This window comes from Pipistrellus hanaki (genome assembly GCF_964339955.1).
Source record: "Pipistrellus hanaki genome assembly, chromosome: 3".
NCBI classification, from domain to species: Eukaryota; Metazoa; Chordata; class Mammalia; order Chiroptera; family Vespertilionidae; genus Pipistrellus; species Pipistrellus hanaki.
Window position 1 is genome coordinate 181,240,452 of NC_140505.1, and position 26,975 is coordinate 181,267,426.

The window sequence follows — 26,975 nt, forward strand, 5'->3', positions numbered from 1 at the left end:
CTCTCTCTTTCTCTCTCTCCCTTCCTCTCTCTCATCCTTCCTCTCTCTCAAATCAACTTTTAACATTTTTAAATGAATGCTTTGAATATGTTACTTTCCTTCGTTTTTGTCCCCTTTTACAAATATGTAAAAGAAAATAAATAGATAAGGCTTCGTTTATTCTAAATGAAGCAGGGAATTCAATGGCTTGTACTCTCCAGGGCCTGTGCAGGAGGCTTAGACATTAACTAGTAGCATGACCGAGAAGTACAAGGGCCAGCGGCAAGTGGTGGAAAACTAATTATTCTAAATGAAGCAGGGAATTCAATGGCTTAACCTCAACAAAATCCACAGGTAGACAGGCAAGGTCAGATCTAGGTCCAAGGGATGCCCCGGACTCCCTTCACTTCTCAGCTCCCTGCCCTTATCCATATTCCCAGATGCCACGCTGGGCAGAGACAGCTGGTAGGCAGGGTGGAGCTAGAATGTGCCTGGCTCCATCCTCCAAGGTTCAATTCAAGGCCCGTGGAAAAGAACACTCACCCTTTTCTCAACAGTCCCTGCACCATATTGGCTCTGCCTAGGTCTGTGGTCGGCAAACTGCGGCTTGCGAGCTACATTGTGCCCCCTTGAGTGTGGCTCTTCCACAAAATACCAAGGCCTTGGTGATTCTATTTTGAAGAAGTGGCGTTAGAAGAAGTTTAAGGTTAAAAAAATTTGGCTCTCAAAAGAAATTTCAGCCAAAGCCTGTTTGGCTCAGTGGATAGAGCATCAGCCTGCGGATGTAAGGGTCCCAGGTTCGATTCCAGTCAAGGGCATGTACCTAGGTTGCAGGCACATCCCCAGTGGGGGGTGTTCAGGAGGCAGGTGATCGATGTTTCTCTCATCGATGTTTCTAACTCTATCCCTCTCCCTTCCTTTCTGTGAAAAACCAACAAAATATGTCGTTGTTCAATGGGCAAAAACTAAAACCATTCCCTCTAAGAACAGGAACAAGACAGGGATGCCCACTCTCGCCACTCCTGTTTGACATAGTACTGGAAGTACTAGCCATTGCAATTAGACAAGAGGAGGAAATAAAAGGCATCCAAATTGGAAAAGAAGAAGTAAAGTTATCCTTATTTGCAGATGACATGATATTGTACATAAAAAAACCAAAAGACTCCATTAAAAAACTAATTGACTTAATAAATGAATTTGGCAATGTAGCAGGATACAAAATTAACGCCAAGAAATCCATGGCATTTCTATACACCAACAGTGAAACTACAGAAACAGAGACTAAAAAAGCAATTCCATTTATCATCGCACCAAAAAAATTAAGATACCTAGGAATAAATTTAACTAAGGAAGTAAAGGACCTATATGCAGAAAACTACAAGACACTGAAAAAAGAGATAGAGGATGATGTAAGGAGATGGAAGAACATACCATGTTCATGGATTGGTAGAATCAACATCATCAAAATGTCCATACTTCCTAAAGCAATCTATAGGTTCAAGGCACTCCCCATTAAAATACCAACGGCATATTTCACTGACCTAGAAAGAACTCTCCAAAAGTTCATTTGGAACAATAAAAAAACCCAAATAGCCACAGCAATCCTGAGAAAGAAGGGTACAGTAGGAGGGATCTCAATACCGGACTTCAAACTGTATTACAAAGCCACTGTTCTCAAAACAGCCTGGTACTGGCACAAGAACAGACATATAGATCAATGGAATAGAATCAAAAACCCAGATATCAACCCAAATCAATATGCTCAATTAATATTTGACAAAGGAGGCACGAATATACAATGGAGTCAAGACAGTTTCTTCAATAAATGGTGTTGGGAAAATTGGGCAGACACATGCAAAAGAATGAAACTAGATCACCAACTTACACCATACACAAAAATAAACTCAAAATGGATACAGGACTTAAACATCAGACGGGAAACCATAAAAATACTAGAAGCATCCACAGGCAGCAAAATCTCAGACATATGCCAAAAGAACTTCTTCACTGATACTGCCCCTAGGGCAATGGAAGCTAAAGAGAAAATAAACAAATGGGACTACATCAAAATAAAAAGCTTTTTTACAGCAAAAGAAACCATCAACAAAACAACAAGAAAGCCCACGGTGTGGGAGAACATATTTGCAAATAACACCACTGATAAAGGTTTAATCTCCAACATCTACAGACAGCTGATACAACTAAATAAAAGGAAGATGAATGATCCAATTAAGAAATGGGCAATGGACCTAAATAGAATACTTTCAAAAGAAGACAGAAGGAAGGCCAAAAGGCACTTGAAAACATGCTCAAAGTCACTAATTATCCGAGAGATGCAAATCAAAACAACAATGCGGTACCATCTCACACCTGTCAGAATGGCCAACATCAACAAATCGACAAATGACAAGTGTTGGCGAGGTTGCGGAGAAAAAGGAACCCTTGTGCACTGCTGGTGGGAATGCAGACTGGTGCAACCACTATGGAGAACAGTGTGGAGTTTCCTCAAAAAACTGAAAATGGAACTCCCATTTGACCCAGTAATCCCACTCCTAGGAATATATCCCAAGAAACTAGAAACACCAATCAGAAAGGATATATGCACCCCTATGTTCATAGCAGCACAATCTACAATAGCCAGAATTTGGAAACAGCCTAGGTGCCTGTCAGCAGATGACTGGATCCAAAAACTATGGTACATCTACACAATGGAATACTATGCTGCCATAAAAAAGAAGGAATTCTCATCATTTGCAGCAACCTGGATGGAATTGGAGAACATCATGCTGAGTGAAATAAGCCAATCAATGAAAGAGAAACACCACATGACCCCACTCATTTATGGATATTAAAGAACATTATAAACTGATGAACCAAAAGATAGATATAGAGACAGTAAAGCAAAAAGCAGATTGTCAAATTACAGCGGGGAGGGGAGGAGGATCTGGGGGAGATAATAGATCAACCGAAGGACTTGTATACATGCATATAAGTACAACCAATGGACATAAAACTCTGGGGAGGGAGGGGATGTGTGGGAGGGAGGGAGGGGGGCAAAAAAAAAATCAATAAAATATATAAAAAATTAAAAATTAAAAAAAATAAAAAAAATAAAGTAAAAAAAAAAAGAAAATAACTAAAAGGAAGTAAAATTGTGTATTTTAGAGTCTACAAATTGCAACTATTTTAAATGAAAGTAGATAATAAACATGAAAATAATATGGAAAAAAAAATATGTCGTTGTACTGTTAATATGTGGCTCTGTTGACTAATGAGTTTGCCGACCACTGGCCTAGGCCATGTGCCCACCCAAATCATGATGGCCAGGGGTAACCTGAGCCATAGGTCTCCCCATGAAGTCAACCACATTATGTCCCCCAAAGTTCACGGGTGGAAGGGTGGATTTCCAGAGAAAAGCTGCGCGGGATGAATGAACGCTGCGTTGAAAAACCAAGAGGCACCCACCACAGGCTATGGGACTCACCCAGAGTCCCACCGAGACCAAAAAACAAAATGAGCACCCATGCCCAAGCTTCCTAGAAACCAAGAACTCCCACAACAGTGGCAAACTGTTGAGAGAGTTAGAAACATCGATGAGAGAGAAACATGGATTAGCTGCCACCTGCACACAACCCACTGGGTATGTGCCCGCAACCCGGGTATGTGCCCTTAACCCAGGTACATGCCCTTGACTGGAATCGAACCTGGAACCCTTCCATCTGCAGGCCGACACTCTATCCACTAAGCCAAACCGGTTAGGGCAGTGGCAAACCTTTGGACACGTCCCAGAAAGCCCTCCACACCAAATCTCCGGGTCCCGACACTCTGAAACCCTGATCGACTGCTTCCAGAACTTCAAAGGAAGCCACGTTCCTCTCACAAAACAGAAACAGTGTAAAACCAAACAAGGTTACCGTTATCAACATCAAAATCCCTCTGCAGCTCTCAATGGCTCCTCGCCATCTGGAGAGCCAGGACGCCGTACGCCAGCGAGAAAGGGAAAAGCTCTTTGACCCAGTTCTGTCCTGACTCTGATGTAAAGCGCCAAACCTGCTATTTATTAACTTCCCCCCGATGAATGCCGTTGCTCTGCCTATTTGCAACTCCGAAATGACACCTATTATTCAACTGGAGATTAGCATCTCAAGCAGTGGGGTGTTTTTTAATAAAAAATAAAATTAAAAATAGATTCGCCGTTGCCTTTTTAATGAAAACGAGGAGCTCTGCCAGCTTAGAGGGGAAATGACATATTTCTGGGGATTTTTTAATATATTGATTTGAGCGGTGCCAAATAAAAAGTTACCAATAAGATTCACCTCCTGGGAAACTGTACGCTGCTTCTCCCCTGGCTGTACTACTCCCCCACCCCCACAACTCCTCCACTGTGCACCTGGGCTGCCCACACAGCTCTCCCACCAACGCAACACAAACCCTCTGAAAACAGCATATGCAGGTGACCCGGAGCATCAGGTGCAAATAGGTGTGTGCCAAGGAAGAAAAAGGATGGAACTCAGCACCGTGTCCAACCGCATTTTTCCATGATGACGTAAATGTCCTATGTTTATGCTGTCCAATGGGGCAGCCTTGCTGCATGGGGCTCTTGAGCTAAGAAACGGCATTTTTTATTTTATTTTAATTAAAGCAACCACAGGTGGCCAGTGGTTGCTGAATTGGAGGGCAGCGCAGATGTCACCCTCAGAGAACTGCATGTCGTGTGTTTCCCGCCCCAGCACAAACCAGCCACCTGCCGCTCTCCAGACAGGGCACCTGTTTGTGCCCCTGGCCTCCTGGCCTGCCTGGGAGACTCCTTTCCGTGCACAAAACCCAGCACAGGTTTCACCTCCTCCAGGAAGCCCTCCTGGACTTTTCCTTTGCTCCTCCCCACTCATGAGAGTGGCCAGCCCTGCTCCTCCGACACCTGTGTGCAGAGGGCTACTTCTGTGGACGTGCTCGTCACTTTGCAACGGGCGGAGAGCCTGTGTCCTGCACAGCGGACAGCACAAGAGCTTGGTGGCCAATTCTAGAAAGTGGGTGTTCTGGAGACAGCTAGCTGCCTCATGTCAGATCCACTTCTAGCACTTGCTCCCAGCTGTGTCACCTCAGGCAAACTCCAGGGCGGCTCTGGCTAGGTGTCCCATCTGTAAATGGGATGATTGGCTGCAAGGACACTGTGACCCAAGCAGGCAACCCATGAGCCTAGGGCAGTGGTAGGGTAACTCATTAGTCAACAGAGCCAAATATCAACATTACAACAATTGAAATTTCTTTTGAGAACCAAATTTTTTAAACTTCTTCTAACACCACTTCTTCAAAATAGACTCACCCAGGCTGTGGTATTTTGTGGAAGAGCCACACTCAAGGGGCCAAAGAGCATGTGGGCTCTCGAGCCGCAGTTTGCTGACAATTGGCCTAGGGCCTGGCAAGGGGCAAAGATGATAACACTGAGGTCCTGTGCTTTGTTTTTCCTTAAAGTATTATACTGAGCACCCCTGAGGGTGCCCTGGGTCTTAGCCATCCCTGTCACTCAGGGTCAGAGCAGACGGTAGGCACTCGTCAAAGATGCCAATGATTACGGATGCCTCCAGGGGACGGATGCCAGTCCTGAGCTCAGGTCTGAGTCCACTCCATGAGGCTAACCAGCCATCTTCTAAATGTTAAACGAAGACACTAAAAAAACAGTGTCTCAACAGAAATAGGATGCAAGATTGGTACGGGGCTTATTCAAACGACACCCAAACTCACTGTCACTGCCGCCCACCCTGTAGGTCCCGTTACTACCCCAGGAAACCCCAACCTGGCCTAAACTCTACCAAAATGTTCCTGGTGCAAATCAGCCCCATCCTGCAAGTTTGGGGGACAGTAACCAAAGTTTAAGGGCCACGGGTCTAACATCAACATGAGAGATACAGTTAAGCAACTCTAAGTCCCAACCATCTGTTCCTGCCTCTCGCCCTCATCCTTCTAGTTTACCCACTCCCCTCCTGACATAGGAGGGCATCTAGATAAGGGGGACGGGGGGGAGGGAAGAAACCCTTCAATAGACAGAAATAGTGCTACGAGCCTGCGTTCTAGATGTGCTGCCCGCTCTTGGGCACCTGCCCTGAAGGAGGGGGCATCCCCGGAGGCCCTCAGAGGCCAGGGGTTTCAATGAAGGCAGATAAAGATGAGCAGCAGGTGAAAACAGCATTACGGATGATTAAGTGTTCCGTATACAGGCTTCCCAGCCCACGCAGAGTCCCAGTGAGACTGTTCATTTCCCAAATTCAATGTTATCCTCCTGCTACCAGGCTGCCTGGCCCAGGCGCTCAGCCAGGAGGTGACAGAGAGCAAGCGGGGAGCCTGGAGCACACAGCAGGCACTCTGCATGCCTGGGAGCCCAGAGCACACAGCAGGCGCTCTGCATGCCTGGGAGCCCGGAGCACACAGCAGGCGCTCTGCATGCAAGAGTATGACAGCTTCCGCTTCCTGGAAAGCAACTCTGGAAGCAGGAACTCCAGGGGCCTGTCTTCTGGGGGCCTGTGCAGGAGGGTTAAACAATAACTGGTAGCATAACTGAGTGGTACAAGGCCCATCTAACCAAGGGCTGCGGCTCTGAAATCTGTCAACTGTGCAAACTTGGGCATATCACCTTCCCTCTCAGGGCTTCCGTTTCCTTCTTTATAAAATTAAGGGATTGTTTCCAAACTCCACACCGCTGCATCCCATCATCTCCCCTTCCCACCCCCCCAAGGCAAAAGCACCTGTCTGCCCCAAAAGAAGTCTATGAGGAGACTCCAAAATATAAAAGAGGAGAGCAGAACAGCTGTGATGGGAGTGCATTTGTGGGGAGCATGAAGCCCCACCTATGTGAGCCTGCCTCCCCCTACCCCAGATCCTAGGAAACCCGGAACCCTGGGCACTCAGGGAGCAGGGTCATGAACCAGATCAGCTCTCCTGGATCACATAAAGCAGCAGTAGTTCAGGGCATTGCTTACAACAGACCTTCCGATGCCTATCTCTATGGAATGGATCAGAAATAGACCAGACTGATTATGTGAAACCTGTCTTATGGAAAATGCCAAATATATTCATCATTACTGTGTTCCAGCCTCAACGATTATCAAGTCATGGCCGGCCATGGCTCATCTCTACCCTACCCATCCCCGTATCCCTGAGATTATTTTGAAGCACATCCCCAATATAATACAATCTAGTCAGTGTCATTAGTACAGTAAGAAAAGCAACATCAATCCCTACATTATTGGCTGCACTTTACACCCCCAGGACTGATTTATGCTGTAAGTCTGTCCACCTTCTGCCCATCCCCCACTGCCCAACCCTCTGGCCACTGTCCGCTTGTTGTCTGTATCTATAAGTCTGTTTTATTGTGTTGTGTTTGCTCGTTTGTTTAGCTTTCTATGGTGATCAATTCCTAAGGTACGCAAAGGTCAAACCATTATATTGTACACCTGATATAATATTGTATGTCATCTATACTCTCATTAAAAAGAGCTTTGCATTTCAGAATAAAGGTTAAAAAACAACAACACATTAATTCCTTAACATCATCTGACATCTAAAGTGCCTACTCCACCCTTTTTTTCTCCGTACGATTAATTTGATGAAGAACTGAGTTGCTTTTCTCTAGTTTCCCGCTGCCTGGAATTTCACGGTTATCACTGTTTGTCATTTAGCAGGTGCCTCTTCCCTCCACGTTCCCCGTGACCCCATCCCTAGATCAAGGTGCATCAGGGGGTGTTCCTGGGTGTTCCTCTGTGAATACTGCCAGCAGCCACGGATACTTTCTATATTAGACTGATGATTGATCAGTTTCTTGCCTATATTCAAAAATACTTCCCCCACACACATATACATAGTTATATCTTTTTCATTTTACCCAAATTACATCCAACCCGACTACTCTGAAACTATTCCTTCAACATGAAATTATTAATTTTTTTTATTTTGAAAAGTCTGTCATCTTTTTTAAAATATATTTTATTGATTTTTTCTTTTTTCTTTTTTCTTTTTCTTTTTTTTTTAGAGAGAGGAAGGGAGAGGGAGAGAGAGTTAGAAACATCAATGAGAGAGAAACATCAATCAGCTGCCTCCTGTATGCCTCCCACTGGGGCTGAGCCCGCAACCAAGGCACATGCCCTAGACTGAACCCAGGACCTTTCAGTCCGCAGGCCAACGCTCTATCCACTGAGCCAAACCGGCCAGGGCAAATTATTAACATTTTAAAATTAGAATCCAATAAGATACATTTAACACATGAACAATATTGAGTATAGGTTAAATTCCAACAATTCATGGTTTAAATTGTGGAATTTATCCAGAATAGAGTGACAATAACTAGTTGTTGAATAAATCAGCAACACTGCTAAGTCCCATTGTCATCAAAGAAATACCTGTGTGTATGCCATCAACTGACCTGCACACGGGCTGCATCCAATGTACTGTGTGACAGCCGTCTAAAAATTCCCCATTCATCGGTTTCCTCCTCCCCTAAATCATCTAAGTATAATCCGCTGTCCCCGATCAATAATCGAACCAGCAATTCCAGCTGCCCCTGTGAATGCTCACTGGTGTTCACAAAACTTATAGCCTGTTTCTATGTTCAGAGTCTTCGTGCCCCAAAATGACCAATGCCGGTATTCTGCTTCATACTAGAAACTTCCTGGGCTGAAAAGCAACCACTCCCTACGTACGGTCAGTTAGTCGTCCCATGAGAGAAGCCAGAAACGTGAGCAATCAAAATGAAGTCAGGCAACACAGATTTTTTTAAGTCCTCCGTACGTTAAGTCCTCGTACATTTTCCTAAGTCCTCCGTACATTTCTCTAAGTCCTCTGACAGTACCTACTATGAAAGCTGCAGCCCAGCAAGCCTCTCTCACCACACTCCTGCTCCTAAGACCCTGCATGGAACCTAAAGGTCTTTAAAAAAACATTCCTCCCCTTCCTCCCTTCCCCGCCTCCCCCCCCAGCTGAAGCCAGTTTGGCTCAGTGGATAGAGTGTCGACCTGCAGACTGAAGGGTCCCGGGTTCGATTCTGGTCAAGGGCACATCCCCAGTAGGCAGCTGATCGTTGATTCTCTCTCATCGATGTTTCTAACTCTCTTTCCCTCTCTCTTCCTCTCTGTAAAAAAATCAATAAAATATATATTTTAAAAAAAACAAAAAAAATTCCCCCAACAAGTCTACATCTGCTGAATGATAATGTAAAGGTTCCTATGGCAACCCTCCTTTCTAAAGTTTGGGCAGGGAAGGCAGAGGGGTCACTTAACACCTGGCTTACGTATGGCGAAATGCCTTAAGACCACCTGTGACTTCCTCCTATGGTTACAGGGAGGCCTCCCATTTCCACAGCGTGTGACCATGACCATCCATCAAGGGCTTCCCCAAGGGACCTACTGTGTGAAATAAGGAGGAGAGATTAGACTCCATTTAAAAAACTAAAAAACAAATGAAGACTCTAACAACCAGAGTTAAGTGCTCCTCTGTAAAAAACAAAAAACAAAAAAAAACAACAAAACAGGACAATACCTTGGGTTCCCTGCCCTGCGTCTCAGAGTTGGACCTGCTCTCTATCCACCCAGCCCACCAGGCTCTCCCTTCTCTCAGCTTCCATGCCTTCAAGCATGTGCACCCAACCCCTATATTTTTATCCTACCACATCTGGGTTTGTTTCAACCATGGAGTGAGTGAGTGAGTGAGTGAGTGTGTGTGTGTGTGTGTGTGTGTGTGTGTAACTAAGTGCCCCAATGAAATGGCACATTTTAAAGCAGGGCTCGTGCTGAACACGGCAGGACATCTCTCAAGGAGCAATTGTTTCAGTGCACAGAAGTGTCATGATTATGAGTTTGAGCCTGGAAGTCACAATATAATTAATCTTAAGTGACTTAAGATTGACAAAGATCTACGTTTGAATTGACAAAGATCCCAGTTCCAATGCTGCTGAGCTTTGCAGTCTTAGAAAAGTTACTTAACTTCTCTGTGATGGAGAAACAGCAGGTATCTCTCATTGGGTTACTATGAGAATGAACGAGAGCTTGACTCAGGTAAGACTGTAAGTTCTAGAAAACGTAATGCCTTTGCTATCATTAACACTGTGACCCCTACTGTTCATCAACATCACCGCGTTTTTAGACTTCACAAAACCAAGGGTGGGGCCCAATATCTTGCCCAGCAGCACACAGCAAGTCAGTGCTAAGCCAGCAAGGGAATTCCAAGATGCCACCTCCCCCATCTACTTCTCTTACACCCTCCCCAATGTCTATCCCACAGCAAGCGCTTAGTAATACGCAGAAATTACTGAACATGCCAACTGTATGGAAACTTAGTGAGTCATCTGGTCAACCCTCTCATTTGGCAGATTAGAAAATTCAGGCCCAGCAGATAGCACATCTGTTCAATACCATTCAGCTAGCAATAATAACCTACGCATTTGTGTAATGATGCCTAATTACGACATTTTATTCGCCATGACATGAGAGGCTGATGCCTCCGGGCGAAGACCCCAACAACACAGCCGAGGTCAAACAAAAGTTGGGGTGATCATGCCACCATGTAGGCGACTCCCAGGGGTCTCGGTAAGAGCATGTCAGTGGATGCTCATCCTACAGTCCGGGCTTATTCAGGGATTTGGGGGAGGGTCCCGGGAGGTGGGGCTGCCATCAAGCAGGAATTCTGTGGCCAGGTGTCCTCACGATGTGTACCCAGAGGGCAGGAGGCACGGAGCAGGCCTGGGCTGTAATCTGTACAGAAACGGCCAGCATCTGTGGGGGCTGAGAGGGCGCGATTGCCATTTCTGTGGACGGCAGTGCTCTGCCTTTCCTCTGGGCTCACTCTTGATTACGGGGCCGCCTTGTTTTTGTCTTGTTTTATCACCATCACACGGTGACCCCGCCACAGGTCAGTGTGCAGTGAAATTCTTCGCGGCCAGCTCTCAGAGCCCACGGCAGCTGGAAGGGGGTGGGTTCTGTTTTCTCTGCTCGGGGATCTGTTCAACTCTCCGCAACACCTGCTTGTGTCGGGGAATTTCAGGGAGGACTAGATGCAAAGTAAAGAAAGATCCCAACCCTTAATGAGCTTGCATTCCGATGGGGGAAAGAGCTCATTAAAAATAAACATAATGCACTGCAAATATCCATCCTATCCAATGTCAGAAAGTGGTAAGGGCTGTGAAAAATAGAGAAAATGCAGAACAAAGGGGATTGGGAACAGCGGTGACATCGCAAATGTGAGCAATGACCTACAGGAAGCGAAGGGGGTGGCTCTCACAGGGCCATCCACCCAAAGAGAAATCGGCATCCTTGTCCCAGGTTGGAAATGAGAAAAGTGCACCTTGGAGAGGTCACATGACTGCGCACTAATCACATGGTGGCAGCAGGGAGTCCGGGGGTCTCCAGATTCTCCTCCACCAGCTGCCTTTCCAACACAACCTGGACCAAAGGTCACCTGGGGCAGGTCGGACCCCAGAGGTACATGCCACTGTGTGAGCTCTGAAGCTCGGGAGAGCCTCTGCTTTGTCCTGCCACCCAGGTGTGCAGCCCGCTGTGTTCCCTACTGTAGGGGAGCAGATGCAGGATGACTCTGCTCCCCACCCACTTCCTGGTCCCTGAAAACAGGGGCAGAGATTCCCCCTTTCTTACCTTTCCCCCCACCTTCTTCCCCCTCCCCAGAAGGCGCCCTCCTCCCACACCAGGGCTGGGGCAGGGGACAACCTAATCATCACAGATAGAGATCACACAGAGAAGAATCTGCATAAACACACCTTGCTGAAAACAAAACAAAACAAAAACCCACCCATATATTTACCTTCTCTAATAAATACAGTAAAGGAATAAATAAATAAATAAATAAATAAATAAATAAATAAATAAATAAAGTGGTGTAACTGGATTCTACCCCAGGAGAACTCTGCCTGACCCCAGTAATGTAAACAGTTCCCCTGCTTTCCTCCCTGTCTCCATGTGGACAGCGGTGGCTATCGCCATGAAAACAAGATCTCATTATTGTACGTGCCTTCACCTCAAACACAGTCCTGCCCACTTTCTTCTTCTGAAACGGCTCACCCCAGCTGCAGGCGTGTGCGCTCCCCATTCCCACCCCATGACTTGTGTATTTACTTGAAGTGGAGTGTGTCGGTGTCACGCTGAAAAGGATGCCAACATTCCTGCTTCCTAAAGAACCAGGGTGTTCTTTAAGGAAGACACACTGCCCAAACAAAGCCCACCTCTTAGTGGCATGATCCTATCTCAAGGTCTGGCTGGGAAGAAAAACAAGTTGCAATGACCTGCAGCCTTCTCGTGCTGGGCAGGGCATATGGCGACCACTGATGGACACAGTGCCAGAGGTGACTGCTCCTGGCTGACCCCTCCCTCCTCGAAGATCCGGGCCTGAAAACGGGCTCTGGGTCAGGGTGGGTGGTAGAAAAGAAAGCAGAGGGCACTGAATGTTGTTCCACAGTGGAGGTCAGCTGTACTTTGTGATTAAAATTTGTCAGAATGTGTTCTGCATTCGAGGCTGGGGCTGTCATCTGTCTCATCTGGAGGCAGGGCCAGGAACTGAGGTGATGAGCAGAGGGGGGGTAAAGGTCATCAGGAGACCCACATGGAAAGAGAGAGGGGGGCCTGAGGGATGGAACTATATCAGGAGCACAGTCCCCGTTACAGGGAGTGATTGTGAAATCCAGGGACCATAGGCCAGGCCAGGGTCTCTTTGGGTTCTGAGAATGGGAACAGAAAAAATGTGGCCATTAGCCTCTCGGAAAAGCATTGTTCTGAGGGTTTTGATTGGCCTGTTAATTCCACATTCATCTTCCTGTTGCTATCTCAAGGCAGTCATGCATCTTCCTAAACTTACCCCATCTCACTGTTCATCCATCCATCCACCCATACATACATTCATCCATCCATCCATCCATCCATCCATCCATCTATCCATCCATCCATCCATCCATCCATTTGTGTCTTCTCTCTCTTTGTGGTACTGGGGATAAACAAAGCACCATCCCTAACCTCAGGGAGCTCACAGTTTTGTCCAGAGACATGTATGTGTGTATGTGTTTGTGAAGCAAGTAAAGGCAGGCCCTAAGCCAGGTGTTTACAGGCTGGGGAGCTCTGAGCAGAGGGGCTCTGCCACCGAGAGTGGTTTCAGCCACGATGCAGCATGCACTCTGGTGGTACTGCGCAGGGAACATTCTGGTATCCCTTTCACTGCTCCAGTACTGTGGCTCTGGCTCTGCTTATAAAACCAAAAGCCATCCCTTATGCATACGTATCACGTGGGGGCTAGGTCCCCAAGAGACTCTCAGTAAGCAGCCCCGGGGTAGAAGGTGCCTCTCTGAGTCCACAGCTGAATCCTGGCTCCAGCATTTACTGTTTGTGTTTCCTTAACCTTTTACGCCTCATTGCCTTGGCTTTAAACAAAGGGGGGATGGTGAAAGTGATACCACATGGTGTTGCTGCAGAGAGTGAGCCTAAATGTTGAATGAGGGCAGGTATTTTTGTTTTATTCACTATAGTACTGCCAGGTGGATGTGCCAACTAGATAAATATTCATTGAATGACTGAATGAGGAAAGAATCTGCTCTCTAACCCAGGTCTGCTCTACTTTGGGAGACGAGTTAGTGGTGCTGATCAGAAATTCCCATAAGCACATGACCAAGCACCGCTCCTGAAACTCTGAGTCCTTAGGCTTTGCCTGGGTGTGGCAAATGCATTCTGGAACAAGGGTTCCAGGTGATTCTCCCATGTACCCCTGGTTAGGAATGAGGGGTGCGCTGGCCACCTGTTGCCTGATTCTGTGTTGGACAGGTTGGGGGCAGTCATGCATCTTCCCAAACCAGCCCCATCTCTCTGTTTGTCCACCCACCCATCCATCCACCCACCCACCCACCCATCCATCCATCCATCCATCCATCCATCCAGGGTGTCAGTGCTCACTCCACCCTTCCATTTCTTTTTCATCCTCCTTACATGTCACCTCCAGAGATATGCCCCTCTCCTGCTTGAGTGGAAAGCACCCCACTCTGTTGACTGTCCCATGGTCCTGCTCCTCCGTTTCCGTAATGCCATCACCAGCTGGTAGAAGGTGTGGTTTTTTAATATATATTTTAATTGATTTTAGAGAGGATGGGAGAGGGAGAGAGAGAGATCCCCTACTTGGGATCGAGCTCACAACCCGGGCATGTGCCTTCACCGGGAATTAAACCATGACCTCCTGGTTCATAAGTCAACACTCAACCACTGAGCCACGCCAATTTAGCTGGTACATCATATATATTTAAATACGTTACCAGTAAATATATGAATGACTTCTTTAAAAGCTAACATCTTAGAGCAGATTTTGGTGGTTGACTTGCTGTTCTCCCATACTGCTGGCAGTACTGGAATAAATGCTCATTTATGATTCAACCCTGTCTCTGCTTAATTGGCTCAAGAAGTGACAGGCAGCATGGGTCCCTGTCTGGTTACCTATTCTGACGACCATGAAGGGATATAAGCAAGAGACTCCTCTGGGGAGGACCAGATCTACGGAAGATCCCTCCAGCAGGCTGCAGAAATGGCAGTGGGGGGCCATTCTCATCTTTGTAAAGAAAATAGCACTTTCACATTAAAGCCATTGGAGCCTGGATTTGGCAATTCTTAATAAATGAGTCATGGAGATTAAAAATGGCAGCAGACTAAGTGAAAGCTGCAGGGACATGCTCCCAGGTCCAAACTGAAATTACAACTAAAAAAAGAAAAACTTCTTGAATAATCAACTGAAGACTCACTGAAGAGAACCCTCATACCCAAGGACAGAAAGTGGAGACTGCATAGAGACTGGTAGGTGGGGCAGAGGTGAAAAAGGGCTGGCTGGGCCCCCACAGACAGCAACTGAAGTTCCAGAGAGATATAGCAGCTGTGGGGGTTTGCCTGAGAACTCTGGGGTCTAACCCCCAAGCTGGACCCCGCAGCAGAGAGCACCAGGACTGAGAAGGGTACCCACATAGCATCTGGCTGTGAAACGCAGCAGAGTTACTGTCTACCAGGGAAATTCAGGCCACCTCTTTTTAAAAATATATATTTTATTGATTTTTTTACAGAGAGGAAGAAAGAGGGATAGAGAGTTAGAAACATCGATGAGAGAGAAACATCAATCAGCTGCCTCCTGCACACACCTTGCTGGAGATGTGCCCACAACCAATGTACATGTCCTTGACTGGAATTGAACCTGGGACCCTTCAGTCCATAGGCCGATGCTCTATCCACTGAGCCAAACTAGTTAGGGCTCAGGCCCCTTCTTAAAGGCCAAAACACAAAATTTCCTGTGGAGCCACACATCTTGTGCTCTGACAGAGGAACAAAAGAGTGGACTAGAGCTGGGTGACCAGAAGCCCAGATGGAGTTAGAGCTCAGAAGGCAGACACCCCAGTTTCCTGTGCTGAGCCAATCCCTCAGGCTGCAGAGGTAATCTTTCTCATGCAGACAATTGCTCCACAGGTGGCATTGCCATGGGGGATAAAAGCTGACCCACCTATTGGAAAATACCTTGCTCCTTAGGAGACTGAGAATAACAATTAACCTCCAGGCAGAAACAATGACCCCACCCTGTTTAAAAAACATTTGCCACACCTGTGGATGACTGCCTGAGGGCAGATCAAAAGGAATCCTATCAGTCTGCAGCCAAAGGTAGTCTCTGGAGGCTTTGAGTCTTTGCCAGATCTAATTAGTCAGAAATAGCCTTTGGCACTGTCATACACTAGAGATTGAGAGGCATAGCAGATATACTAATATATAGTCACAAACACAAACAGGCAACTAAAATGAGGAAACAAAGAAACAACTCACAAATGAAAGAACAGGAGAATTCTCCAGAAGAAGATATAAATGAAACAGAAATAAGAAACTTATCTGAAACAGACTTCAGAATGAGGATGGTAAAGATGCTCAACAGCATGAGAAAAGATATAGTTACTATGAAAAAAGAACAGTTGGAAATAAAGAATGACAAATAAAAAAACACATAAAAAGGAATACACAGCAGATTAGGGATAGTTGAGGACCAAATCAGTGAAGTAGAAGACAGGTTTGAAAAAAAATTACTTAATCACAGAACCAAAAAGAAAAAACAATTAAAAAAACAGGAGAAAAGCTTAAGGGGATTATAGAAAACATGAAGCAAAACAATATTTGTATAGCAGATGTGCCAGAATAGACAGAAAGGGAGAAAGTGTTAGAGAAGGTGTTTGAAGAAATAATAGCAGAAAACTTCTCTAACCTGCTAAAGGAAAAAGTCCTAGGGCAAAGGAAACTAAGGAGAAAAATAAATGGAATTACAGCAAAATAAAAAGCTTCCGCACAGCATAAGAATCCATCAACAAAACGAAAAGGGAGCCAACTGTATGGGAGAATATATTTGGCAATGATACATCTAATAAAGGGTTAATATCCAAAATATATAAGGAAATCATACAACTTAAGGAAGACAAACAATCCAATTAAAAAATGGGCAAAGGACCTAAATAGACACTTCTCCAAAAAGGACATACAGATGACCAAGAGACATATGAAAAAATGCTCAAAGTCACTGATCATCACAGAGATGGAAATTAAAATGACAACAAGGTATCATCTCACACCTGTAAGACAGCTACCATCCACAAATCAACAAAGGACAAGTGCTGGCAAGGATGTGGAGAAAAGGGAACCCTAGTACACTGCTGGTGGGAATGCAGACTGGTGCAGCCACTGTGGAAAAAAGTATGGAGTTTTCTCAAAAAAATTAAATATGGAACTGACATTTGACCCAATGATCCTACTTCTAGGAATATATCCTAAGAAACCTGAAGCACCCATCAGAAAGAATGTATGCACACTTATGTTCATAGCAGCAAATTTGCAATAGATAATATCTGGAAACAGCCCAAGTGCCCATCAGTAGATGAGTGGATAAAAAAGCTGTGGTACATTTATACCATGGAATACTATGCAGCTGTAACATTCCCTATGAGACAGTATGGTGGGATCTGGAGAGTATTATGCTAAGTGAAATATAAGTCAGTCAGAGAAAGACAAGTATCACATGATCTCACTCATAGGTGGAATCTAAACAAAATAAACGGATGAATGGAGTGGATCCTGAGACATGAAAGCATAGAGCAGAGTGTGGAATCTCGGAGGGAAGGCAGAGGGAAGGTGGGTGGATGGTGGAAGCTAATCAATCAAGGGCCTTGTATGCATACTGGTATATACATAACCCATGGAACAGACAATAGGGTGCTGATGACTTGGGGTGGGGGCCAGGACAGGCTAGAGGGGGTCAATGGAGGAATAGGAGGGCATATGTATCACTTTCAATAAAGATTTATTTTTTAAGCTAATAAATATCTGCATTACAACATTAAAAAAATAAAAATAAAAACCTAACATCTTTGGTTTTAAATGTAGTACAACTCACAACTGTCTCCCTGAGATTCCTTCTCTTCTTTTTCAGACCTGTAGTAACAAAGGCCAACACTGCTAGATTGATCTTTTTTTTTTTTTTTTAATCAACCAGAGACACTTAGGGAGGAAAAAGCCGTTTACGTTCTTTATAATTAGCCTTGATGATTAGACTATCCTTTCCATTATGTTTTATTTTTACTTTCCTGGAATTTGCCAAGTGGCCTCTTTTCAGCGAAGGTCACCCTTCACACCAGGAAGGCTGCTTGATTAGAGCACTGGGGAATTTACTGTGGGTTTTTTCAAACTTAAGGAGGATCGGGGAGAGGGCTGATATGAGCAGATGGGTGAAAGGTCAGCTCTTGAGCAACAAACAGGGGCCTTCACACTGAGAAACCGAAACCGATGCTCCCGGGATACGAGTTTTGCTGCTGCTGTTGCCAGCAACTGCTAAAGTAATTAATAATCACGTCTGTTTTTGAGTTTGTTTTATATTTGACAATGCTTCCTGACCAAGTCCTTGTGGCTTGTCATCTAAGCCCAGGGCAAGTTTCTTTTAACTTTTGAATGACATCAATAATTGCAATGGTGACTGCATGTTACCTACTTATTGGAGTGTGATGCTTAGTTTGCTTATTGGATACAAATGGATTTCATAGTCAATTTTAGAGTATCTTGGTAGACCACTGAATCCCCAAGAGGTAAACTCAGTCTCTAAATGGGTGTTTGGTAGAGGCTGGGTCGAGGACCCAGCTGGCCCCTCCCTGCTGGGTGGGTTGAGACTCAGCTGGGGACGTGCTGAGAGCAGGCTCACTTTCACACTTACTTCCTCTTGTCCTCAGCTGAGCCAAGAGTTATTTGCGGGGAGGGAGGTGTGTAGAGTGTTGAGAGCAAAGAGCGGAAGGAAGTTCACTTCCATCCTTCCATCATCCATCAGTCCGTCTATCCAGCGATTACTTACTTCCTACCCCAAGGGCTCTGAGGATGCAGAAGACAAAACAAAGTCCTGTCCCTGTGAACGTGCTTCTGACACTAAGCTTGTTTCAGCTCCTTTTATGTGGGGTGGGAGGCATCCTTCCTACATCCTTAGACATACTTACTTAGACCTCACAGATCTTATTAGGGATTGTACACACACACACACACACACACACACACACACACACACACTTCTGTAAACATTACCCTGGTGTGTGGTGTTTTACAGAAACAGTTACCGCTAAGGAAAGGAAACATGCATCCGGGTTTGAAAATAAACTGCCTCCTGCCAGCGCTGTGACGTTGAACAAGGGGCTTCAGTGTTCAGAGCCCCGTGCCTTTGCTGAATGAGGCCAATGGCTGGGCCTGCCCCTCGGGGTCACTGAGTGAGGGGAGGGCTTCGGAGATGGCCTGACTGCGAGGGGCAAGCGCTTAGTGGGTAGTACTCTAATGGGAGGGAGTTTCCTCTACCCTCTTAGATTCGGAGGCTGGACCTCTGAAATGAGGGAGCAGGAGACAGATGAACAGGGGGAAAGTAGTGCACACAATTAATTAGATATTAAGTTCTGCGTGGCCTGGGGACAGGGTGCGGGGGCTGCATGGGAAGGAGAAGACCCCCACAGAAGCAATGAGGAGGGAAGGCTGCTCTAGTCTTCACTTGTAGGGAACTGACAAGACACAGAAAAGGGGCTTCTGGACTTTTCGGGGAAGTAAATTGTGGGTAACACTGGTTAGCAAAATTAGACAGGACTCAGGTGCATGATTCCACAACACATCATCTGTGCTCACCACCCTACAGCACCTTTTTTTTAATGTTCATTGACTTCAGAGAGAAGAAGGGAGAGGGATAGAGGGATAGAAAGACCAATAATAAGAGAAAATCATCGATCCGCTGCCTCCTGCATACCCCACACTGAGGACAGATCCTGCAACCGGGGCACGTGCCCTGACCGGGAATCGAATCGTGACCTCCTGGTTCGTGGGTAAATGCTCAATCATTGAATCACACTGGCTGGTCTGCTTTCATGAAGTAAACTCATTAATGAGGGTGGGAAGAGGTACTTAACCTCTGACCCCCATTAATGATTAGGAGGCTTAACTTAAAACTATTACTATATGTAAAGCATTTGAAAAATCTCAGCATACAGTAAGCACTCAATTAATGTGAGATGTTATTATTTAGAGACTAGTAGCCCTGGGTACAAATCTGTGTGCCAATAGCTCCCTGCTGCCCTGCAGTAGCTCTCTGCCCACTGACCTGCCCTCCTGTAGTTGCCCCCGCCACATAGCCTGCTGCCCAGCCCCCTCCTGTAGCTCTCTGATGCTCGATGCCCAATCCTTCTGCTGATCCGTGATCCAGTCGTTATGCGGTCGGTGGTTATGCTTCATGGCGTAACCATTTGCATATTACATCTTTATTGTATAGGATAGCATAGTAGGGAGCTGTGCTGTCCAATGGTAGCCACAAGCCACCAGTGGCTATTTAACTTTAAATTAATTAAAATTAAATGAATTAAAAATTCAGTTCCTCAGCTGCACTAGCCACATTGCAAGTGTTGGGTAGCTACCTGAGGCTAGTAGTTACTGTGCTGGACGACGCAACACAGGGCACGTCCAGCCTGCAGTGCTGGTGCAGAGGCCCAGAGAAATAAATGGCCTGAAGCTAGAGGGTCTGTGCCACCTTAGAACAAGCTACCTAGCCTCTCTGCCTCACTTCCTCACCTATAAAGTGGGGAAATAGTAGCTACCTTATTCAGTCCAGATGAGGATGAGCTGCTATGCACGGCCTACAATAATGGCAACTGGCAAATGCTCACCTCCCATGGGGGACAGATAGGTAAGCTGCAGGATGTACAGTCAGGAGAATCAGCTTTTTATGCAAAGCAGCTCCCAGGGGGCCAAACACATAGCCCACATTCAGTTCATTCACTCTTTTTCCCAGCAAATGTTCACTGAGCACCTACTGTGTGCTAGGCATGGTTCTAGGCAGGACAGAGGTAGAAATGCACAGAGGCCCTGCCCTCATGGAGCCCACAAGCTCACAGTCTCGATAAACGGGGGCTATTCTGAAGCAAACAGCGACACCACCATTTCCATGTTTACCACCTATTTAATATGCCCAGCAATGAAAAGGAAATGCTGTCAATATGAAGCTACGTCCAAATAGGTGCCTAATGAAATGAACGAATGAAGGAATGAAAATTGGGAGGAAGCTGGATAATGCCCAGTGAACTGGGCCCAGGGTGATCCAGTTAATTACTCTACAGTGGGTGTGGCTAACTCGGAAAGCAGTTGCCTGGCGACACTAATAACTGATCCTAAAGCAGTCTGCACCCAGTGTTATGCATAAACGCTTAATCATCTCCAACCAGAAGGACTGGGATAGAGACGGCATTCACATACATGCCCTCCGGCTTCTATTCTGGGCTCCGCTCTGACTCACCCTGTCAGCTGGGGCTGCTCCCTCCCTGTGCAGCACCCCGAGAGAACCGAGCCCATGGGGAGGCCAGCACTCCCCTCTCCCGCCTGGCAAACAGCCTTCCGCTGGTCCTGGACCAAGAGAGCCACCCAAGACGGAGGCACACACCTGCCCAGCCTCAGACCCGCCCGCTGGCCTGAGCAACCTGCACGCTGGCCCCGGTTCTACTAGTCACAGGGCACAACCTTCCCAGGAGGAGGCAAATGGCACCACGTCTCCCGAGTGTTTGTTTCCAAAACCTAAAAGCTCATTTTGGTGGGTGTGCAGCTCCTGACACAGTTCAGTGCCGTGGGAGGGGCAATGTTGAGTACCGGGCCTCTGTCTCATCGGCAGGAAAGGCTTCGGCAGGTTACTTCAGTCCTTCAGTGCCGGGCTCCCCTTGCTGCGTGGTAAAGGAGAGAGTGTTTGCTGCACAAGGATGTTAGTGGAATTAAATGAGATAAGTGCAAGAGTACTCGGTAGGAACGAGTTTGCATTCTATCCAGTATGTCAAGATGGGCAGACAGCAGGAAGAGATGGGGTCCAGCCCCAAATGCTGTCGTTAATGGCCATCTGGTCGACCTTTGCATCATTCACAGGAGGAGCTGAAAATAGACCCCTAAGGACCACCCTGCAATCCCTTGCACACAGCCTTCCCAATGTTACCAAACAGTGTTGCTTTTCACCCTGCTGAAAAGAATACAAGGCATTGGGGAAATTCAGTATAAAAATTCATACCAGAGCCCGGCCGGTATGGCTCAGTAGCTGAGCATAGACACAGGAACCAAGAGGTGACCTTTCAATTCCCAGTCAGGGCACTTGCCTGGGTTGCAGGCTTGATCCCCAGTAGGGAGCGTGCAGGAGGCAGTCAATAAATGAGAATACCACCCTGCAATCTCAAGGTCTACAAGAGGGACTAACCATGACCTGCCACACCCTGCATGGTAATACCTGAGGAATGCCAGGTCTGGGAGGCTAGTTCCATATGGTTTATATATGCACATTAAAATAAATCAGCAAGTATTCATGCAAAAATGCTTGTCTTGAATATCGCACTTAAAAAGTTTGGCTCAGTGGATAGAGCATGGGCCTGCGGACTGAAAGGTCCCAGGTTCGATTCTGGTCAAGAAGCATGTACCTTGGTTGCAGGCACATTCCCGGTGGGGGGTGTGCAGGAGACAGTTGGTTGATGTTTCTCTTTCATCGATGTTTCTGGCTCTCCATCCCTCTCCCTTCCTCTCTGTAAAAAATCAATAAAATATATTTAAAAAAAAAACAACAACAGAGGACTAGATAACATCTAAGGTTCGTCCTGTGTTTTATATTCTGCAAGGATTTCTGCTAGGAGCTGACCTAGCCAGCAGGACGGGGTTGCCATGATGGAAATGACCTCCATCTGTTTCTTCCCACCATACCAGCCATGGCCTCCTCTTGCCTGTGGCTTCCCGGGCATGTCCTTGATCAGATTAAGGTAATTTCCATTCCCACCCAAGCAGATTCTTCCCATCAAAAGTGTTTCTGTAGACTTTCTGATAGTCATTTAATATCCCTTTCTTGTAGCTGCCCAGGCCCTGGTCTGGTCCACCGAACATCACCAATCATGTCCAATGCCACCGGTTGCTCATTTTCTGCACGGCTGCTCCATGGCAACTCGGCTTCCAGACTCAACAGTGGCTGTGGCTGACCTTGAGGGACTCAGAAACAAATGGGGGCGTGGATTAACCTCCAAACTAAATGAGCTGCTTACGTGCTTCCACAGAATTGTAGAGATGATGGAAACTCGGGGCGGGAGTGGCTGATTCCCCAGGTGAGAAAGTGGAAATAAAGGTGGAGAACTGGGCTGGCAATGAACATAATTCAGACAGAGAGAGCAAGAGGGGGAGGTGAGGGAGATCCCCTCGTTCAAAATACTCACTGGCTATGGATCCCTGCTCATCTCTCTAGTCCCTTCAGAGTTAAGCCAACTGCTTAGAATTGGATGGCACCCTCCCATTGGCTACCCCATGCTTGTTCTGACCCCTTCGGCCGGCTCACCTTCCCCATTCCCTGGGCCCTGACCCAATACTGCACTCTCCAAGTTGGCATGAAGGGTGGCAAGGCTAAAATTAGGACTGTTTCCATAGATATCTACACATCTCCATGGCAAATCTGTTCAGCTCCCAAGTGGAGTAAAAAAAAAAAAAAAAAAAAAGTGGTTGTTTTTTGCATTCTGACTGTAAATCAACAGGGGCCTGGAAAATCCAGACTGGCTCAGGTCTGGACGTGCCTCTGAGCCTGCTGACCCCGGGGGAGGGCAACGAGGAGGCTTCTCAGGTCTGAGCAGGGGCAGGGAGGGGGGCGTGTCCCGCTGAGCTATGAAGCACCAGCATGAGAAGCATCAGGTCTGAGCCTGCAGTCCACACTCACCCTCACTTCATCCTGGGAGGGGGTCACCCTCCAGGAGGTGCTCCTGCTCCCTCCCGTTTCAGAGACTGCAGACCGGGAAGGTTAAGAAGCTATGAGATGGGCCACACCATTCACAGTTGATACGGGGAAACCTCCCATTTAATACACAATTAAAACATGAGCCGCTATTAAAAAAGAAAAAAAAAGAAAAAAAGGAACTTTTACCATTTGCAACAGCATGGATGGAACTGGAGAACATTATGCAAAGTGAAATCAGCCAGTCAGAGAAAGATCAACATCACATGATCTCACTCATATGTGGCACATAATGATCAACATAATTTGATGAGCAAGAATAGATTCAGAGACAAATGGCGGGGGAGAGGGGTTGTTAGAGAGCAATCAAATGACTTGGATGCATGCATATTAGCATAACCAATGGACACAGACACTGGGGAGGTGGGGGCTTGCCCGGGTGGGAATGGCTGGGGGAGGGGGATCAATTGGGGGGAAAAGGAGACCTATGTAGAACTTTAGACAATAAAAAACAGATTTAAAAAAAAGAAACACAAATAAACATGAGGTTCAAAGATGTCCAGAGAACCACCCAGCAAAGGGCAGTCCGGGTGATAACGATGGCAAGTAACAGTATCAACAGGCACAGCTAATGTTTACCCTTTTGTCCTTGGCTCCTGGTTTCTCATGGAATCTCTCATGCCATCCTCCTAAAAAAGAAATGATGAAGTCCCAACCCCTAATTACTCAGAATGTGACCTTATTTGGAAAGAGTCACTGCGGATATAATAAAGATGAGGTCATAGTGGAGGAGGTTGGGCTCTTGATCCAGTATGACTGGTGTCCTTATAAGAAGATGGCCATGTCATTCTGGTCTGTGTAGTTCAGTGGTTAGGGTGTCAGTCTGCACACAGAAGGGTCACGGGTTTGATCCCCGGTCAAGGGCATATACCTTGGTTGGAGGTTTGATCCTGGGCCCCAGGTGGGGCACATGTAGGAGGCAACTGATCAATGTGTTTCTCCCACATTGATGTTTCTCTCTCTCTCTTCTCTCTCTTTCCCTCTCTCCCTCCCTCTCTCCCATTCTCTCCCCACCTCTCTCCCTCCCACTCTCTTAAAACAACCTAAAATCAATGGAAAAAATAAGCTCAGATGAGCTTATTAAAAAAAGAAGAAGATGGCCATGTGAAGACAGACACGCAGAGACAGTACAATGTGGTGACAGAGGGTTAGCATGATGCGTCTACAAGCCAAAAACACTAACAACTGCCGGCAAACACAAGGCTAAGAAGAGGCAAGGATTCCCCCACAGGACACAGGGCACATAGCCTGCTGATACACCTTGATTCCAGCCTTCTGGACTTCAGAACTCTGAGACAACAAATTCCTCTTCTTTTGGGCCATCCAATCTATGGTATTTCCTCACAGCAGCCACCAGAAACTAATTCAACCTGAATCACAAATCTATGAAGACTTAGGTACCAAATCCGTCAGGTTTGACACAGGAGGGCATCAAGTTTAATGAACAGCACACAATAGCAGTAATAAATATCAATATACTACTAAGTGCTTTCCATACATTAACCTGTTTAATCCCACAACGACTAACCCCAACAACAACCCCATGAAGCTATCCCATTTTAAAAGTAGGAGAAAGTGAGGCACAGAAAGGTTACATAATTTGCCTCAAGTCACACAGCTTGTAAGTGGCGGAGCCAGGATCCAAACTCGGGTCCAGAATCTGTGCTCTTACCGGCTGCAACCACTAAAGCCAGAAGCGACTGGAACCCCGGTGGTCTGGTTTCAAAGTCCCCATCCTTCGCTTCTCTCTCAACTTTGTACTCCAACTGCCAAACAGAATGCCCTGCACTTAGTGACACAAACCAATTAATTAAATGGGCAGTGACTTGCATCCATCCCATTAGTTCGAACTAAATTCAAATTAGTTCATTTTAGCAGTTAAAACGGACCCAGGTCCGTACGGGCAATGGAAATCAGGACAGGAGTAACTGGGCTACTTAGAGCACTCAGCATGCAGAGTGACATCAAGCTCCCTCTCTCACAAAGCCTTTGTGTATTAAGTCATTCCCGTAAACACGGAATGAGCACCTACTACATGCCAGCACTGTCAGGGACTGGGAGCACAAAAGAGAAAGCCCAGCCCAGAAAGGGCATGGATACGGCCAATCTGCCATATATCCCGGCCATTACATTCTACCACTGACGTCAGAACAGGGGTGCCGCTGGAGGAGAGGACAGTTTCCCAGGTCTGCCCAGAGCAGGGGACATCTGAACTGCATCTTCAAGTTCAAGTCCATTCTCATTTGAAGGCTAAGCCAAACCAAACCCCACCCCTGCACACACATATACACAGACACACTCACACAGCTCCTTCTTTCCTCCCTCGTTTCTTTCTCTCTGCAACTTTTCCCTTTGCTCCATGGGAAAATACGAGGTTTTTCATAACAGGAACCACACTGGTGACGTTCAGGATCTTCAACCGTTTTAAATTTGCATAATTAATCACTCAGAATGGAGGGAACGGAGCTCATTTTTCACCTGAAGCAAAAATGTTTTCAGGGCCAGAGCCTTGCAGCACTAAAATTAATAGGTAACTAGTCACTGGTTATTAGTGTTAACTCAGCTAAACTCCCCCTCATTTGTTGATACAGAAATAGACTATTTCTAATGTCAACGAATGAGGAGAAAACAACACTGGGTATGGAATGGGGACAGGGTAGATAGGACAAGGAGGGCCGGGAGCCAAGGAAGAAGGATCTAGAAGAGAGGTGTCCTGGCACCCACCTTCCCGCCAGCCATTCACCCCCGACAGGGTCACTCCACACGCAGCACTCTGGCCCGGTCACTGGGTGGCGTGTGGCCCGGTGGAAAGAATGCAGCTCTGACGTGACCCTTCCTCTGTCACTCACCCTGTAAAAGGGACGACAGGTCTGCCTACAGAGTCCTTCCCAGGTCAAGTGCAACCCTGTGTGTCACAGAGAAGACACCCAATAAATGTCAGTGTGTGGTTACTAACACCGTCTTCACCATCCCAGAATGGACCACGGGGCCTGGGCAGAGAGCAGCTGGCCTTCTCCGTCACCATCACCGTCACCGAAGCTGTCATCCACCCTCTGAGCAAGTCCCTCAGTCCCTGGACCCGATTTCCATGTCTGTGAAGCAAGTTCCCATGCGTGCGACGATGGGCCAGACACCGAGTGCTGGGCAGTGTGAGGCCAGCCGGGCTCACGGTGGGCACTGGTCCTCCCGACGATGGGCCAGACACCGAGTGCTGGGCAGTGTGAGGCCAGCCGGGCTCACGGTGGGCACTGGTCCTCCAGGGAGATCAGGGGCCCTGGTAAAACCTTACAGGACTGGCCCAGCCGAGAACAGACATGCAAGCCTTTGACATGAAAACCGGATCTGTCGACTAGAAACCATGCCCACTCACCTCTGCCTGGTAACAGGGTGGCCCTGGAGGACGGGGTGGAAGCGGCCACCTCCCTCCACCGCCAGGCCGACGGGATCTGGCCCCGCTGGGCACACCACCTCGCTGCGGAAAAGGCCGGCCTGTGTTTGGGTTTATTATTTCTGCCCTGCCCACAAACAGCCCTTGGATCGGGCGTGAGGACGTGGTTCTTTTTTTAACCCCCTTGGCACGAGCAGTGCCCGACGGAGGATGCCTTGATTAGCTCGAGCTGTGCCGGGGCTGATGAGCCTACCCTACCCCGAGGAGCTGGTGTGGTCTC

At 46.9% G+C, this 26,975-nt stretch overlaps 1 protein-coding gene across 5 annotated transcripts in view; it reads right to left on the bottom strand.

The window, feature by feature from the left end:
- LARGE1 (LARGE xylosyl- and glucuronyltransferase 1) overlaps positions 1-26,975 on the bottom strand; it is a 384,477-nt gene that overhangs the window by 321,328 nt on the left and 36,174 nt on the right. For 2 of the 5 annotated variants that reach the window (XM_084880162.1, XM_084880159.1), the window contains exon 2: positions 26,157-26,212. The exons of the other annotated variants lie outside the window; for them this stretch is intronic. The gene's annotated coding sequence lies outside the window, so the exon portion shown is untranslated. The remainder of the gene's footprint in view (positions 1-26,156; positions 26,213-26,975) is intronic. 5 annotated transcript variants of the gene reach the window in all.